We start from the raw sequence: 15584 nt of genomic DNA, 5'->3' as shown, positions 1-15584 counted from the left end.
TCATTGTCCAATTACTTGAATAGAAAGCGAGCGGAGGAGAAGGATTGAGAGCCTTCAGTGTGGGACAGAAGTGATGTTGTTTGACGGAGAAGCGACACAATCTCAATCAGTGCAGAGAGAGGTGAGTCAGCGGGTCACCTTCTCCCTTAACACATCCTTCTGACTCGCGGCTGACAAACTGAGCAGAGGTTTCGGGACTGCAGCAATTATCACGCTCGCCTTACACACGAAATGCCCTCGGTTCTGCTCCAGGGCGGGATGAATGATTTTGGAACTTGCTCCAGTTGAACCTCCAGGGGCGAGTTTCTTCCCCTGTGTAAAAGCGGCGACAATTGTCGGTTCCTCTTAAACTGAACAACGGCTGCAGCAGATTCCCGGTGTGACAAACACTGAACATTTTTAACCAAATGCTGTTGAAAATTCTTCACAAGCAAAAGACAAAACACTTGTGAAAGTTTTGCCTGTCACTCGGTGACCATGTTTGGATTTCCTTCAGTCTGAAACAGAAAGTTGATTCTTCAATTAGAACAATTGTCCATCTTTTTACAGAGTTTAATGAATTTTGTGAAAATCAAATAATAACGTGTATTAATACAAAAGTTAATCCCGGACCTGCATTTGCAGATCGCAGTTCTCTTCTGTGATGTTCTTGCTGCAACTAATTACGGCAGAGATTCCCGTAGTGTAGTGGTTATCACGTTTTGAAAACCTTCCCCATTAAAATTGAATTAATATAAGAAAATGGAAGAAATTATGTGCTGACATTTCAATAAAGTTAAAAATCTCAACGAACCCGTATATTTTCTCTGCACAATTCTGCACAGACTGACACTCAGCACAGATACCGACAGTGTCCCTGCCTCACTCCCGTTTCCTGCCCTGAAGGCGCAGAAAGCCCCTCTCAAAGCTGCACATTCAACTGGTTTCAGTGCATCCGCGGGAAACCTTGAAAGGATCCTGCAGCGTCGCCTCGGATAATAACGATAGATCGTCACCATATTTCACCCACCGCAGCAACCACGTCCATTTCAGTATGAGTCCCCTTTTTAACTCTTTCGCGCCAGGCAAACTGTTTGTACAAAATGACACTTTTTAGATGAGAACACAAAAGACGTGCTCGCGAAAGCACGACACCAAGAGCGGGTAGGCATCCACTTGAAATCGATTTCCTCCTGTGTTTTTCTCTGGATGTTGCCTCTCTCGGTGCCGGGCGAACAATTCCTTGGGCCAGAAATTGGTGAACGGGGCTTGCCGCGCGTGCAAGCCCCGTATTTACACTTACCCCGCGCTACTGCCGATCAGCTCCAGGGACGCCTGGACTTGGTGTTTGAAAAAGAAGAATCCCGGGCAGCGTATGACGTCACGCCGCCCAGGAGTGCAGCCAGCGCGAAGCCAGGAGCGTGCAGTGTAAGTGAGACACGCCCCTTGAGGTCTCAGTTTCACTGGACACGCCCCCAATGTATCTGTCAAGCTGCTAAGCATTTTTACATGCAAAGCAGCAGTTTAAATAGGTTTTTGGAAGTTTTTTGAAGATTTTGGTAACTTTTATAAACTTTTTAAAATGTTTACATTATTTTGAGTAATCTGAAGTAGTTTTAAAGAGAATTGAAGCAATTTAAAGACTTTTAAAAACCCTAAAAGAATTTTTTTAATTCCATTTATTTATTTAGCGATGTCTTCGTTATACGTGTCTTCACACTGTTCCCTTTGGGGAACTGTATGAAGTGGTGGAAGGATTTATGGCCATGATTAACGCTCATTCCGTGACCGTAACCATCTTTGAACCAGCCATTAGGGCAGTTAGTCCTATGGCGGTAGGGTTTTACGGCCTCCCACAAACTATACAATGAGGGGGGCCACCCACACCCACGGACGCAAATATCTCACTGGATGTCAACCCAGAATTTAGAGCCGGAGCTCCGACTTCACTTGCCGGGACTGTCTGGAGCGGGGTTCGAAACCCTATCTTGATCTGGCCCAGCGGCGGGGATCCTACCGCTATGACAAAGGCCCAATCCGATTAGCAACGTGTAATGGCAGCATAGGGCTCCAGTCACGGGGAGGGAAAAGGCGCAGGAAACGTATGGGTGTCACCTTTTGTGCGGAGTGGGCCTTTTGCGTAGCAGTAAGCATCCCCGCCGCTGGACCAGAAGGAGTAGGGTTTTGAACCCCACTCCAGACTGTCCCGGCAAGTGGAGTCGGAGTTCCAACTTTAAATTCTGGGTGGACATCCAGTGGGATACTTGCGTCCGTGGGTGTTGGTGGCCCCCCCCCTCAGATGGGTTGTGGGAGCCCGTAAAACCCTCCCGCCACAGGACTAACCACCCTAAAGGCTGGTTCAAAGATGGTTACGGTCACGGAATGAGCGTTAATCACGGACATAAATCCTTCCACCACTTCATACAGTTCCCCAAAGGGAACAGTTTGAGGATACGTACGATGATGACCTGTTGCGCATAGCACCTCCTTGGAACCTCAGTCGCAGATGCAAGGGGGCAAGTCGTGCAATTGTTAAATTTTTCATTTTATTGACATGTAAAATGTTGGCCCAGTAATTCCCTTCCAAATGCGCGAGTACGGTCGGGGTACTTACGCATCTGGCCGGATGAAATGCCAGTTTTCAGCATTCACAGTGCATGTGGGGAAAACCGGCATTTCCTGTCCTCTGAACGAAGGGGTTCAGAGGCAGAACGCATGCGACTGCACAGGCAGCGCGTGCGCAGTATAATTCGCCGCTTTCATTAATGCTTTCAGTGAGGTCCAGTCATTACAACTTACACATGAAAAAAGCATGGGTACAGTTGCTCCAGAGGCTGCGGAGGAAGGTATTTCTTATTGTGGAGCTTCTGAAAGTATGTATGTCTGTATATATTCCTTTGCGTGCTATGTATATATTCCTTTACTTATGTGTATGAATGTATTATTTAATTATGACTTTCAGAGAAAGTAACTTATTGGAAAATCATAATTAAAAACATACATTCATACACATTAGTAAAGGAATATAAAACATACATACATATACGTAAAGGAATATATGTGGGCATACATACATAACTCATTCTCACATTCCATTCACACAGCCACAATTGCTCCTTCTACCTACCGTTCTGAAAACCATTTAAAAAAAAAAATTTAAACTTTAAAACTTACTTAAAATTTCTTAAAATAACTTCCCTCCCTTTCCCAAACAAAAATATTGCATTTCAAAAGCTCCACGATAAAATATATCTTCCTCCGCAGCCAATGAACAACTTTACACTTGCTTTTTTCAAGTGTAACTTCTAAGGACTTACCCTCACGGATTTCATGAATGAAATCTACGAAGTTCACTGCGCAAGCGCTGCCTGTGCAGTCGCACGCGCTCGAGGCCTGGAAATGCCGGCGTTCCCCGCATGCGCTGTTCATGCTGAACGCCGGCATTTCCAACGGCCAGAAGCGTGAGTAAGCCGACCGTACTCACGCTTCTGGCCGCGAATTTCAATTTTTAGAATGAGGTTTGTTAAACTAAAGAGCTCTTTTTCTTTTACTTTTGATTTACACTCTGCCCAGTTGTATATACGAACAGTTAACAATGTTAAAGCGATGTGGTGTGTTCAATGTTTGTGCAGTAACTCGGTCACCCAGTGTGAGCCTGAGCGATAATTCCCCAGCCTGGGTTCAAGCCCGGCCAATGGGCGTATTGTGGCCGGTTAGCTCAGTTGGTGTGAGAACGTGGTGCTAATAACGCCAAGCTCGCGGGTTCGATCCCCGTATAAACCATCAGGATGTTTTCATTATTTTACGCTATTTCTAAATATTTAAAATACAAACTTTATAAGGAAGCCAATCCACACAGAATCCCACGGTGGCTTAATTTGGATTAACATCCATTGCACCTTTACCACCGGGGCTGAGAGACACATCTTTCTGTTTATTTGTGTTTCTCGGGTTGCTGATGAACGTTGAACAGGCGGCCTGTTCCCGATAATGGTCACAGGCAGGTAAGAGACAGACAGAGCGGCTCTGACCCCGCGAGATGGGCAAAAGGCTTCAGTTCAGGACAAATGCATCAATGAAATGTTCGCCGGCACCGAGAGAGACAACACCCAGAGAAAAGCACAGGAGGAAATCGATCAATCTAAAACGTTATAAATATTTCCCGTGCTTGATGTCTCTCTATTCAATCGCCAACCCTTCAATGCCGGAGAAATAATTCCAGATTAAATCGTTCAGTTCGGGAATGGCAGCGGAAAGTAACTCGAATGAATTGAAAACTGCCGAATCCCGGGATTGAATCCGGGACCATTATTAAATCTGTGGAGAGAAAAACAGAGTTAACGTTTCAGGTCGATGGCCGTTCGTCTGACGTTAACTCTGTTTCTCTCTCTACAGATGCTGCCTGGCCTGCTGAGCATTTCCAGCAGTTTCTGTTTTTATTTCAAATTTCCAGCATCCGCAGTATTTTGCTTTTGTACTTTTATAAATCTTCAAGTCGCTCCTCCCAACTGAGCTATTGCGGTTACGGAGCAACCTACAGTGCGTCATCCTCTCGGAGGGAAAGGGAAGGGTTTGTGTCATGAACCCGCTGCGTTTACATCAGGCATCGAATTCACCTGCAGGCTGGGGGAGCAGAGGAAGCTGGAGGGAAAGAAGTGATAGGAGCAGAAGGAGAAGACATTGGAAACTGGCAGAATCTTGTGTCTGACTGTTGTTTCAAATGATGCAGGACAGCCCTGCGTGGATTTGCAGGTTTCCCAGGAGCTGCATTGTTCGGTGCGTGCATTTTAGACATGGAAACATGTCCATCAGGAGCTTGTGGTAATATTTTACCTCACTGTGCATTTCAAGTGGATGCCTACCCGCACTTGGTGCTGTGGTTGCGCGAAAATGTCTTTTGTGTTCTCACCTGAAATGTCATTTTGTACAAACAGTTTGCCTGGCGCGAAAGAGTTAAAAAGGGGACTTAGACTGAAATGGGCGGGGTTGCTGCGGTGGGTGAAATATGGTGACGATCTATGGTTATTATCCAAGGCGACGCTGCAGGATCCTTTAAAGATCTCCCGCGGATCCACTGAAACTAGTCGAATGTGCAGCTTTGAGAGGGGCTTTCTGCACCATCAGGGCAGGAAACGGGAGTGAGGGAGGGACACTGTCGGTATCTGTGCTGAGTGTGAGTCTGTGCAGAATTGTACGGAGAAAATATACGGGTTCTTCGAGATTTTTAACTTTATGAAATTTAACCACATGATCAGTTGTTCCTTTTTTACATATTAATTCAACTTTAATCGGGAACGTTTTCAAAATGTTTCCGCCCGGTTTCAAACCGGGGAATTTTCGCGTGTTATGCGAACGTGATAACCACAACACTACGGAAACTCTGCCATTGGTTGGGCCAAGAACATCACAGAAGAGAACTGCGATCTGCAAACGCAGGTCCGGGATTAACTTTTGCATTAATACACTTTATTATCTGAATTTGACAACGCTCAATAAACGCTGTAAAAATATGAACAATTCTTCTAATTGAAGAATCAACTTTCTGTTTCAGACTGAAGGAAATCCTAACATGGTCACCGAGTGAAGGGCAAAACTTGCATAAGTGTTTTGTCTATTGCTTGTGATGAATTTTCACCAGTTCTCATTTTACAGCCGGTATTTGAGGAGTTGGTTAAAAATGTTCAGTGTTTGTCACACCGGGAATCTGGTGCAGCCGTTGTTCAGTTTAACAGGAACCGACAATTGTCACCGCTTTTACACAGGGGAAGAAACTCGCCCCTGGAGGTTCAACTGGAGCAAGATCCAAAATAATTCATCCCTGGAGCGGAACCGGGGAAATTTCGCGTGTAAGGCGAGCAGGATAATTGGTACAGTCCCGAAACCTCTGCTCAATTTGTCAGCCGCGAGTCAGGAGGATGTGTTAAGGGAGAAGGTGACCCGCTGACTCACCTCTCTCTGCACTGATTGAGATTGTGTCGCTTCTCCATCAAACAACATCACTTCTGTCCCACAATAAAAACTCTCAATCCTTCTCCTCCGCTCCCTTTCTATTCAAGTAATTGGACAATGAATCAGTAATAAGGTTCCCTCGGGCTTTTGCTGGTGGATTTACTGATAAACCGGGGAACTGAGAGGAAACTGGAGCACAGGCAGGGTCCTTGCGACAGACCAGTCCGGCTAGCCCAGTCGGTGGAGTTTCGGATACTTCATCCCCACGGTGGGGAGTTTGCGTTTTAAATTTTTGGGCTGATTTTAAAGGCGATTCCCAGCTCGGTCAATGAGTGTTTCATGTAAATGCTGTTCAACAAAATAAGAAAATCTCTCCTTGATTCCGGAATCTTGTCTCTCTCCAGCCGCCCGCTGCTAAAGATTGAAACGACTTTAATTTCACCTTGGCTCGGGGTCAGTGCGGCTCAGTGGGACTTCGGCCCGTCTCTCCCTTCACAACCCATCAGGGCCGAGAAAACAACGGGGAATTCTACACACGTGTTGTGTTCTGTAACTTTTTAGAAACACTTCAGTGTATTTCACCCTTTGTCCAACACTGTTAGCTCTTCCCTGGTGTGTCAGCTTCCGGTGTTTATAAACACTTCAGATTTCCTGATAATGTTGTTGAATCACATTGTTTGAAAGAGTCATTGACCGAGAGGTGCCGGGGGATTTAGAGCTGGGGATCGCCGGTGAAACCAGCCCAATAATTTGAAACACAAACCGCCCCTGAGATTAAGAGTCTCAGGCTCTACCGACTGAGCTAGCCGGGCCGGTCTGACCCCGCGCACTGCTTGTGTTACAAACCATGAACCAGTTTCCCCTCAATTCCCAGCTTTACCAGTAAATCGGCCAACAAAAGCCCGAGAGAACCTTATTACTGATACTTTATCCAATCACTTTAATTTGTGTTTTCTGGTGAGCAACACTTCTGCCGCTGGAAAATGTTCTCCTTGTTTACTTTATTAAAACTCTTCATGATATTGAACACGTCGACAAAATCTGCCCTTATCTTCTCTGTTCTGAGGAGAACAACCTCTTCTTCTCCACTACTCCACGGAACTGAAGTCCCGCATCCGTCCTAAAGCGCAGTGCCCGAATTACACACAATACTCCAAAGGTTTGGTATAACTTCCTTCCTTTTGCCCTCTATGCCTCTGTCTGTAAAGCCCAGGATCCCGTTTGTTTTTCTAACACAAGACAAAATGCTGCGGATGCTGGAAGTTTGAAATAACAACAGAATTTGCTGAAAATACTCAGCAGCTGTGAATGGTAGGCGAGTTGGACAAAAGCGAATTGGCTTCTAAATAGCGTATAAGAGTTCCATGGTGTAATGTTGAGCACTCTGGACTTTGAATCCAGCGATCCGAATACAAATCATGGTAGAACCTCGTTCCATCTTGTCGCAGCTATTGTAGAAGTAATTTTGATGGCAGCTGTGTGATTGGCTGCTCAGCAGCGGGAAAGTGTAGAAGCTGAAGATATGGATGAGAAAAGGCCGGAGCAAAATGGAATGGTGGAGTTAAAATTGTCCAGTTCTTTCAATATTGCTGCTGGGCGAGGTTTGCAAGTAGCCTTGAGAGGGCAGTGAAGTATCGCCATTGCAGTGCTGGTCCCCGACACATACTCCGTTCCCGAGCCACCGACTTCATCCCAATTCCTGGCCACTGAGGCTGAACCAGACAGCTTGCAACCTTGGTATTTGACCCCGAGATGAGCTTCTGCCCAAGACGGTCTATTTCCACCTTTGTAACATCGCCCGACTCCGCCTCTGCCTCAGCTGATCTGCTGCTGAAACCCTCATCCTTGCCTTTGTCAGCTCCAGACTTGACGATTCTAATGTACTCCTGGAAGGCCTCCCATCATCCTCCCTCCATAAACTTCAGCTCATCCAATCCTCTGCTGCCCGTATCCTAACTCGCACCATGTCCCGTTCACCCATCACCCCGGGTCTCACTCAGTTACATTGGCTCCCTTCAGGCGACAGTTCAGTTTTCAAATTCTCGTCCTTGTTTTCAAATCCCTCCATGGACTCGCCTCCCCCTATCTCTGTAACCTTCTCCAGCCCTACACCCTCTGAGATCTCTGCACTCCTCCAATTCTGGGCTCTTACACATCCCCGATTTTAATCCTTCCACCATCTGCCGTGGTGGGATTGTGAGCTCAGGTCTCCAGATCATCATGAAGTCTGCGGCTGAGGAACAGTTTGTGGCGGGACCAGCACTGCAATGGCGATTCATCGCTGCCTCCCAAGGCAAACCTCTCCACCAGCAAGCACTGGACAATTTTCTCCCCACCATTCCACTATTCCTCTGGATTACTGGTCGAGTAACATAATCACTGTGCCGCCATACCTCATAAATAATTGATTGAAGAATCATTAATAAGCAGCGCAGAGTCTGAGCCAGGAATAGTCAGTTAGAACAGGGAATTCAATGTCCAATCAGGCACAGAAAGAGAAATAAAGAGAGGAAAATAAATGTTGGATTAAGAGAGAGAAAAGAAAGAGACAAAAGGAAAAACATTTTTATAATATAAAAAATCTTCAACAACAATTTATATCTGAAGGAATGAGATTCCACACTTATAAAAGTTAATTTTCAGTGCTAGGGAGGTTACTTGAGGGAAATTAAGACGACTTCGACTGAAATGGACGGGGTTGATGCGGTGTGTGAAATATGGTGACGATCTATGGTTATTATCCGAGGCGACGCTGCAGGATCCTTTAAAGATCTCCCGCGGATCCACTGAAACCAGTCGATTGTGTAGCTTTGAGAGGGGCTTTCTGCACCATCAGGGCAGGAAACGGGAGTGAGGGAAGGATACTGTCGGTATCTGTGCTGTGGTTGAGTCTGTGAAGAATGGTCCGGGATCAGATAATGTACAGCCTCTGTGAAATATTTTATTTTATTCATATTTAATTACAATATGATTTCTTCCATTGCTCATATTTATTAAATTGCAATAGGAAAGGTTTATTTTCAGTTTGAACCGGGCACCATTTCTAGAACATAATGTTTCCCCCCAGGATCGAGCCGGAGACTTTTCGCCTGTGAGGTGAACATGATAAACCGCTACACTACGGAAACCTCTGCTTAGCTAACCATCCAGAAAGAACTGTTCAGCGAGAAGGTGAAATGCTGAATTCCAGATTCTGGATTTATTTCCTTTCACTAACATTTCTCTAACCGAAACTGCACAAGTCAAAAATGTTCCGTTTAAAGTCATTAAACTCTCGAATTTCCACGTCGCCCCCGAATCTTCTGAATCAGATGCCTCCAGTTTTCCCACTCAATCAATGTCCCTTTGCAATTTTCTGCTCCTATCCTCACTAATTACTGTGCCACTGTTAGACTTGGTTTACGGTTATCGATCGTAGGATCTGGAATGCACTGCCTGAAAGGGTGCTGGAGGCAGATTCAATTGTGGTTTTCTAAAGGCAGTTTCATAAGTAGCTGTATGATTGTCTGATTCACTGAGATCACCTCTCGTTCTTCTAAACCCCAGGGAGTATAGGCCCAATCTACTCAATCGCTCCTCATAGGACAGCCCTCTCATTGCAGGAATCAGTCTAGTGAACCTTCTCACACCCCATCTAAGGCAAGTATATCCTTCAACAGGTAAGGTGAACAAAACTAAAATACGGGTTTGATCTGCTGGTAGTAAGCAAGCAAGGATCTGCGAGATATTACACTTTGTATAAGTGTTCCCTGGTGGTCTAGTGGTTAGGATTCGGCGCTCTCATCGCCGCGACCCATTGGTTCTTACAAAACTGTTTAATAAAATAATTCAAGTCTGTTAGACACTGAATAATTCTCTTAATCGACCCACTGCTTCTTGTTGCACACTGAAGGGAATGCTAACATGTTTTCCAGGTGAGAGTCAAACTTTAGTAACATTTTTGTAGAATCAGACAGCACAGAAGGAGCCCATTAAGCCCCATCGTGCCTGTGCCGGCTCTTTGAAAGAACTATTCAATTAGTCCCACTGCCCTGCTCTTTCCCCATAGCCCTGCAAGTGTTTCTTTTTCAACTACATTTCCCTTTTGAAAGTTAATGTTGAATCTATGATTCTATGACACTGTTTTTATTTTTACACGGCCTGGTTCACAGTTCTGAATATTGTCCATACGCCGCAAGTTTAATTGTTGTTCAGAAGCTCCTCGACCTGTTGTGTATTTTGAGCAGTTTCCCAGTTTATTTCCCTGTGATGTGATGATTGTGGAGGCTCTGTGTGTGTAACTGGATTTGCTGCAGTCCGCCGGCAGCAGGTGGTGAAAGCGGGCCAGAGACAGTGACTGACAGGTGAGCTAGATTTCCTTACACACCTTGGAATTCAGGAGAACCTGGTTCATGGTTTGCAGAGCAAACTGCTAAAATAAAGTGTGTAAAATGAGAAGGGAAAAAATTCATGACATGCAAAGCATGGAAATTACTGTGTGAAATGGGCCTCGGATAATATTAATGTCAATATTTTCTGCCTGACATGGTGGTGGAAGCAGATTAAATTTTAACTTTCAAAGGGGGAGGAAATTGAAAAAGAAAGGGCTTTGGGAAAAGAGCAGGGCAGTGGGAATTATTGGATCGCTCTTTCAAAGAGGCACAGGCACTATGGGCCGAATGGCCTCCTTCTGTTCTGTCTGATTCTATGATTCTATAATAAGCTATCGCTGTTTGTCTGTCACCCAGTAAACTTGTTATTAATTCCTGCAGTGAGCAACACAATGTTGTGGGTTGATTAATGATGATTGAAACAATTATAAAGGGTCTGACTGACTTGAATTATCCCTAAATACCTTTGGTTAACAAAAATCTCTCAATCGCAGATTAAAATGAACAATTGATGTTGTACCTTGAAAGAGCTATCCAAATAGTCCCACTCCGCTGCTCTTCCCCCATAGCCCTGCTGACACTCCTGCCAGTGGAAACTGTTTCCCCCATAATTTTGAACAACTCTCTTAAATCTCCCCTGAAATGTGATTAATGGAGGTCAATGTGGGCAAATGTCAAGTCATCCACTAAGAAAGATCGGTCAGTCTATGATCTGAAAACATTGGCAGAGAATATTTTTTTTGCTGTGAAATAGCCGGTCCTGTTTAATTTAACAGAAGTTGCCCCAGATCCTTGCTCTCACAAGCAATGAACATTTGAAACATTCTCCTAAAATACGATGTGTAAAATGAGATATGGGTTAAAAGTTCAGCACATGCAAGAGCAAAATAATTCACTGTATGTCAACTGTCCCTCAGTAACCATATTTTAATGTATTTCATTCTGCAAAAGAAAGTTATTGGTTCAATAATGGTTATTAAATCTATTGTTATTTTATCACATTAGATGCATGTTATTCATTTAATAAAATTACTTCGCATTAATTAATTAAAAACGGTGATATCAAAATTAATTCCCTAACTGGGAATCGAACCCGGGTCACAGTGTTGAAAGGAATCGGTTATGAATCGTTTAAAGTTGTCCTAGAAAAATTTCACACTGCTAAATTAAAATCACGGTTATAATGTGTTTCGATGTAAAAGGGGATTAACACTGACAATACAAACATTAGACAGCGCCCGCGGTAAGACAATGCTTAAAATTTAAACAGGTGCTAGCGATGCAACCGCTCAGCTAAAGCTGACAACAAGCAAAAAGTGGGAAACAACTCAATATAAAGGATGACCTCACAGATATCAGGGCCCGTGAAGTCTGGTCAACGTCAAGCCCCTCCTTTCTTATTCAGAGATGTGAAAGGGAGTCAGACGCCACAAACTTTAATTAAAAGCGCAAATACGAGTAACACTTACTTCCAAATCTTTTCACTGTGAAATTATTTCACTTTATTTCAAAGCTGATCGCTTTGAATCTGAAATTCAGCACAATGGTATTTATGTTCACTACTGATTCTATTTTCTGTGCACGGTAGAAATAACCGGTCCTGTTAAATTTGACCAAAGCTCCCCAGATTCCTGGTGTCATCAGCAATGCACATTTTTAAACCAGACTCCTAAAGCACAGTGTATATAATGAGATATGGGCAACGGTACAAATTATTGAACTATCGACTCTACCTCAGATAGCATTTCTTTCATTGTGCAAAAGAAGGTTATTGGTTAATTAATGATGCTTTCCCGTGAAAGCAACGGCGACAATTGTCGGTCCCTGTTAAACTGAACAACGGCTGCAGCAGATTCCCGGTGTGATAAACACTGAACATTTTTAACTAACTCCTCAAATATCGTCTGTAAAATGAGATCTGGTGAAAATTCATCACAAGCAAAAGACAAAACACTTAAAAAAGTTTTGCCTGCCACTCGGTGACCATGTTAGGATTTCCTTCAGTTTGAAACAGAAAGTCGATTCATCAATTAGAACAATTGTTCATCTTTTTACAGAGTTTAATGAAATTCAGATAATAAAGTGTATGAAAACAAAAGTTAATCCCGACCTGCATTTGTAAACCACAGTTCTCTTCTGTGATGCTCTTGCTATAATCAACGGCGGTAGAGTTTCTGCAGTGTAGTGGCTGTCATATCCCCCTCGCGCACGAAATAGTCCCCGGTTCGATACCGGGCGGAAACATTATGAAAACCTTCCCCATTAAAATTGAAATAATATAAAAATATGGAAGAACTGATTTTGTGGTTAATTATCAATACAAGTAAAAATCTCAACGAACCCGTATATTTTCTCTGTATATTTCTGCACAGACTCAAACACAGCACAGATGACAGTGTCCCTCCCTCACTCCCGCTTCCTGCCCTGACGGTGCCGAAAGCCCCTCCCAAAGCTGCACATTCGGCTAGTTTCAGTGGATCCGCGGGTGATCTTTAAAGGATCCTGCAGCGTCGCCTCGGATAATAACCATAGATCGTCACCATATTTCACATACCGCAGCAACCCCGTCCATTTCAGTCTAAGTCCCCTTTTTAACTCTTTCGCGCCAGGCAAACTGTTTGTACAAAATTACATTTTAGGTGAAAACACAAATCAAAATCAAAAATCAAATCAAATCACCTTTTATTGTCATTGTAAGTGCACAAGTGCAGTACAACGAAATGTAGGCTTGCGGCTCCCGAGAGTGTACATTTAGATTAAGACATACACGCTCGAGCCGCAAGCCTACATTTCATTGTACTGCACTTGTGCACTAACAATAACAAAAGATATGTTCGCGCAACCACAGCACCAAGTGTGGGTAGGCATCCACTTGAAATGTACAGTGAGGTGAAATATTACCACAAGCTCCTGATGGACATGTTTCCATGTCTAAAATGCACGCACCGAACAATGCAGCTCCTGGGAAAACTGCAAATCCAGGCAGGGCTGTCCTGCATCATTTGAAACAACAGACAGACACAAGATTCTGCCAGTTTCCAATGTCTTCTCCTTCTGCTCCTATCACTTCTTTCCCTCCAGCTGCCTCTGCTCCTCCAGCCTGCAGGTGAATTCGATGCCTGATGTAAACGCAGCGGGTTCAGGACACAAACCCTTCCCTTTCCCTCCGAGAGGATGACGCACTGTAGGTTGCTCCGTAACCGCAATAGCTCAGTGGAGAGAAGCGACTTGAAGATTTATAAAAGTACAAAAGCAAAATACTGCGGATGCTGGAAATTGGAAATAAAAACAGAGACTGCTGGAAATACTCAGCAGGTCAGGCAGCATCTGTAGAGAGAGAAACAGAGTTAACGTCAGACGAACGGTCATCGACCTGAAACGTTAACTCTGTTTTTCTCTCCACAGATTTAATAATGGTCCCGGATTCAATCCCGGGATTCGGCAGTTTTCAGTTCATTTGAGTTTCTTTCCGCTGCCATTCTCGAACTGAACGATTTAAACTGGAATTATTTCTCCGGCACTGAAAGTTTGGCGACTAAATAGAGAGACATCAAGCACGGGAAATATTTATAACGTTTTAGATTGATCGATTTCCTCCTGTGTTTTTCTCTGGATGTTGTCTCTCTCGGTGCCGGCGAACATTTCATTGATGCATTTGTCCTGAACTGAAGCCTGTTGCCCATCTCGCGGGGTCAGAGCCGCTCTGTCTGTCTCTCACCTGCTTGTGACCATTATCGGGAACAGGCCGCCTGTTCAACGTTCATCAGCAAACCCAGAAACACAAATAAACAGAAAGATGTGTCTCTCAGCCCCGGTGGTAAAGGTGCAATGGATGTTAATCCAAATAAAGCCCCCGTGAGATTCTGTGTGGATTGGTTTACTTATAAAGTTTGTATTTTAAATATTTAGAAATAGCGTAAAATAATGAAAACATCCTGATGGTTTATACGGGGATCGAACCCGCGAGTTTGGCGCTATTAGCACCACGCTCTCACACCAACTGAGCTAACCGGCCACAAAGCTCCCATTGGCCAGGCTTGAACCCAGGCTGGGGAATTATCGTTCAGGCTCACGCTGGGTGACCGAGTTACTGCACAAACATTGAACAGACCACATCGCTTAAACATTGTTAACTGTTCGTATATACAACTGGGCAGAGTGTAAATCAAAAGTAACAGAGAAAGAGCTCTTTAGTTTAACAAACCTCATTCTAAAAATTATTATTGCACCACCGCTGAACAGCCCCTCCCTCAGTCCGGGTATAAAAACAGCCGGTGGAACCCCGACTGGGTTCGAACCCCCAGCCGGCGGCTGGAGCCGAATCCTCGGCTCAGATGTGGTTTCACGCTCATTCCTTTAGGAAACGCGGGTTCGGGTACGAAAAATCTCTCCTGATTCGCTCCCCTTATAGTGAAGGAGACAAAAAGTAACTAAAACCTGCCGAAACCTGGGATGGTCAATCTAACGCTTGCCCAACTAAGCTGTTTCGGCTTTACGGGCTGTGGTAGGTTCGTTGTTCTCATTCAGTTTCTACTGACCCCCACATAGAGCAGACAGGGCAGAGTCCCATCATTGGCCTGTGCTCTGGTGTATCTGGTTCCCAGGGCTCACAGTGAAGCGACCACGTGTATATCTGATCTCCACATTGATGAACAAATACAACAGCAAAAGAACTCGTGGGAAGATTCCAACAGTTGTGAGAAACCCAGACACCATGTTAATATCTCACCGTCACCATTGGTTGATGAACCGATCTAATGGCTCAAAGCGGGTTTTCACATCAGTTTGTTTAACGGATTTTCTTTCAGCGACTATTTCCATGTTCCGACAATAAATGTTACATTTCTTTAATTTGCACAAGTAAACAGAGTTTGGACAGTTACTATCTTGCTCTCCGTGACCTGAGGTTTTATCTCGGTAATCTCCGGCTTTAGTATGTGTTGTAAATAATCTTGAAACAGGTCTCTGTGGCGCAATCGGTTAGCGCGTTCGGCTGTTAACCGAAAGGTTGGTGGTTCGAGCCCACCCAGGGACGGTGTTTTAACTTTTCCAGGTTTTCAAAATGTGCATTTTGGCTGCAAGATCATGGGATAAACTGTAGCACTGGCTACAATGTCGGTGAGTATGAGATCATCCACTGGGATCCGAAAAAACCGTTTCGTAACATTTTCTTAATGGTGACAGACTAATAGCAACATGAGGAGGCCCTTCAGCCCCTCAGCCCTGTTCCTTCATTCAATTAGATCCTGGATAATCTGTATCTCAGCTGCATTGGCCCACCTTGGT

General features: G+C 44.4%; 1 non-coding gene across 1 annotated transcript; it reads left to right on the top strand.

Moving 5' to 3' along the window:
- The first annotated feature begins 15259 nt into the window (after positions 1-15259).
- trnan-guu (transfer RNA asparagine (anticodon GUU)) lies at positions 15260-15333 on the top strand. The gene has a single exon. It is a non-coding gene; the product is annotated as a tRNA-Asn (tRNA).
- The last annotated feature ends 251 nt before the right edge of the window (positions 15334-15584 follow it).

Source organism: Somniosus microcephalus, unplaced genomic scaffold (genome assembly GCF_052327205.1).
Source record: "Somniosus microcephalus isolate GS21.2 unplaced genomic scaffold, FLI_Smic_1.0 unresolved_chr4, whole genome shotgun sequence".
Lineage (NCBI taxonomy): Eukaryota > Metazoa > Chordata > Chondrichthyes > Squaliformes > Somniosidae > Somniosus > Somniosus microcephalus.
Note: the sequence above shows the minus strand (reverse complement) of the source record. Positions and strands in the feature narration are given on the sequence as shown.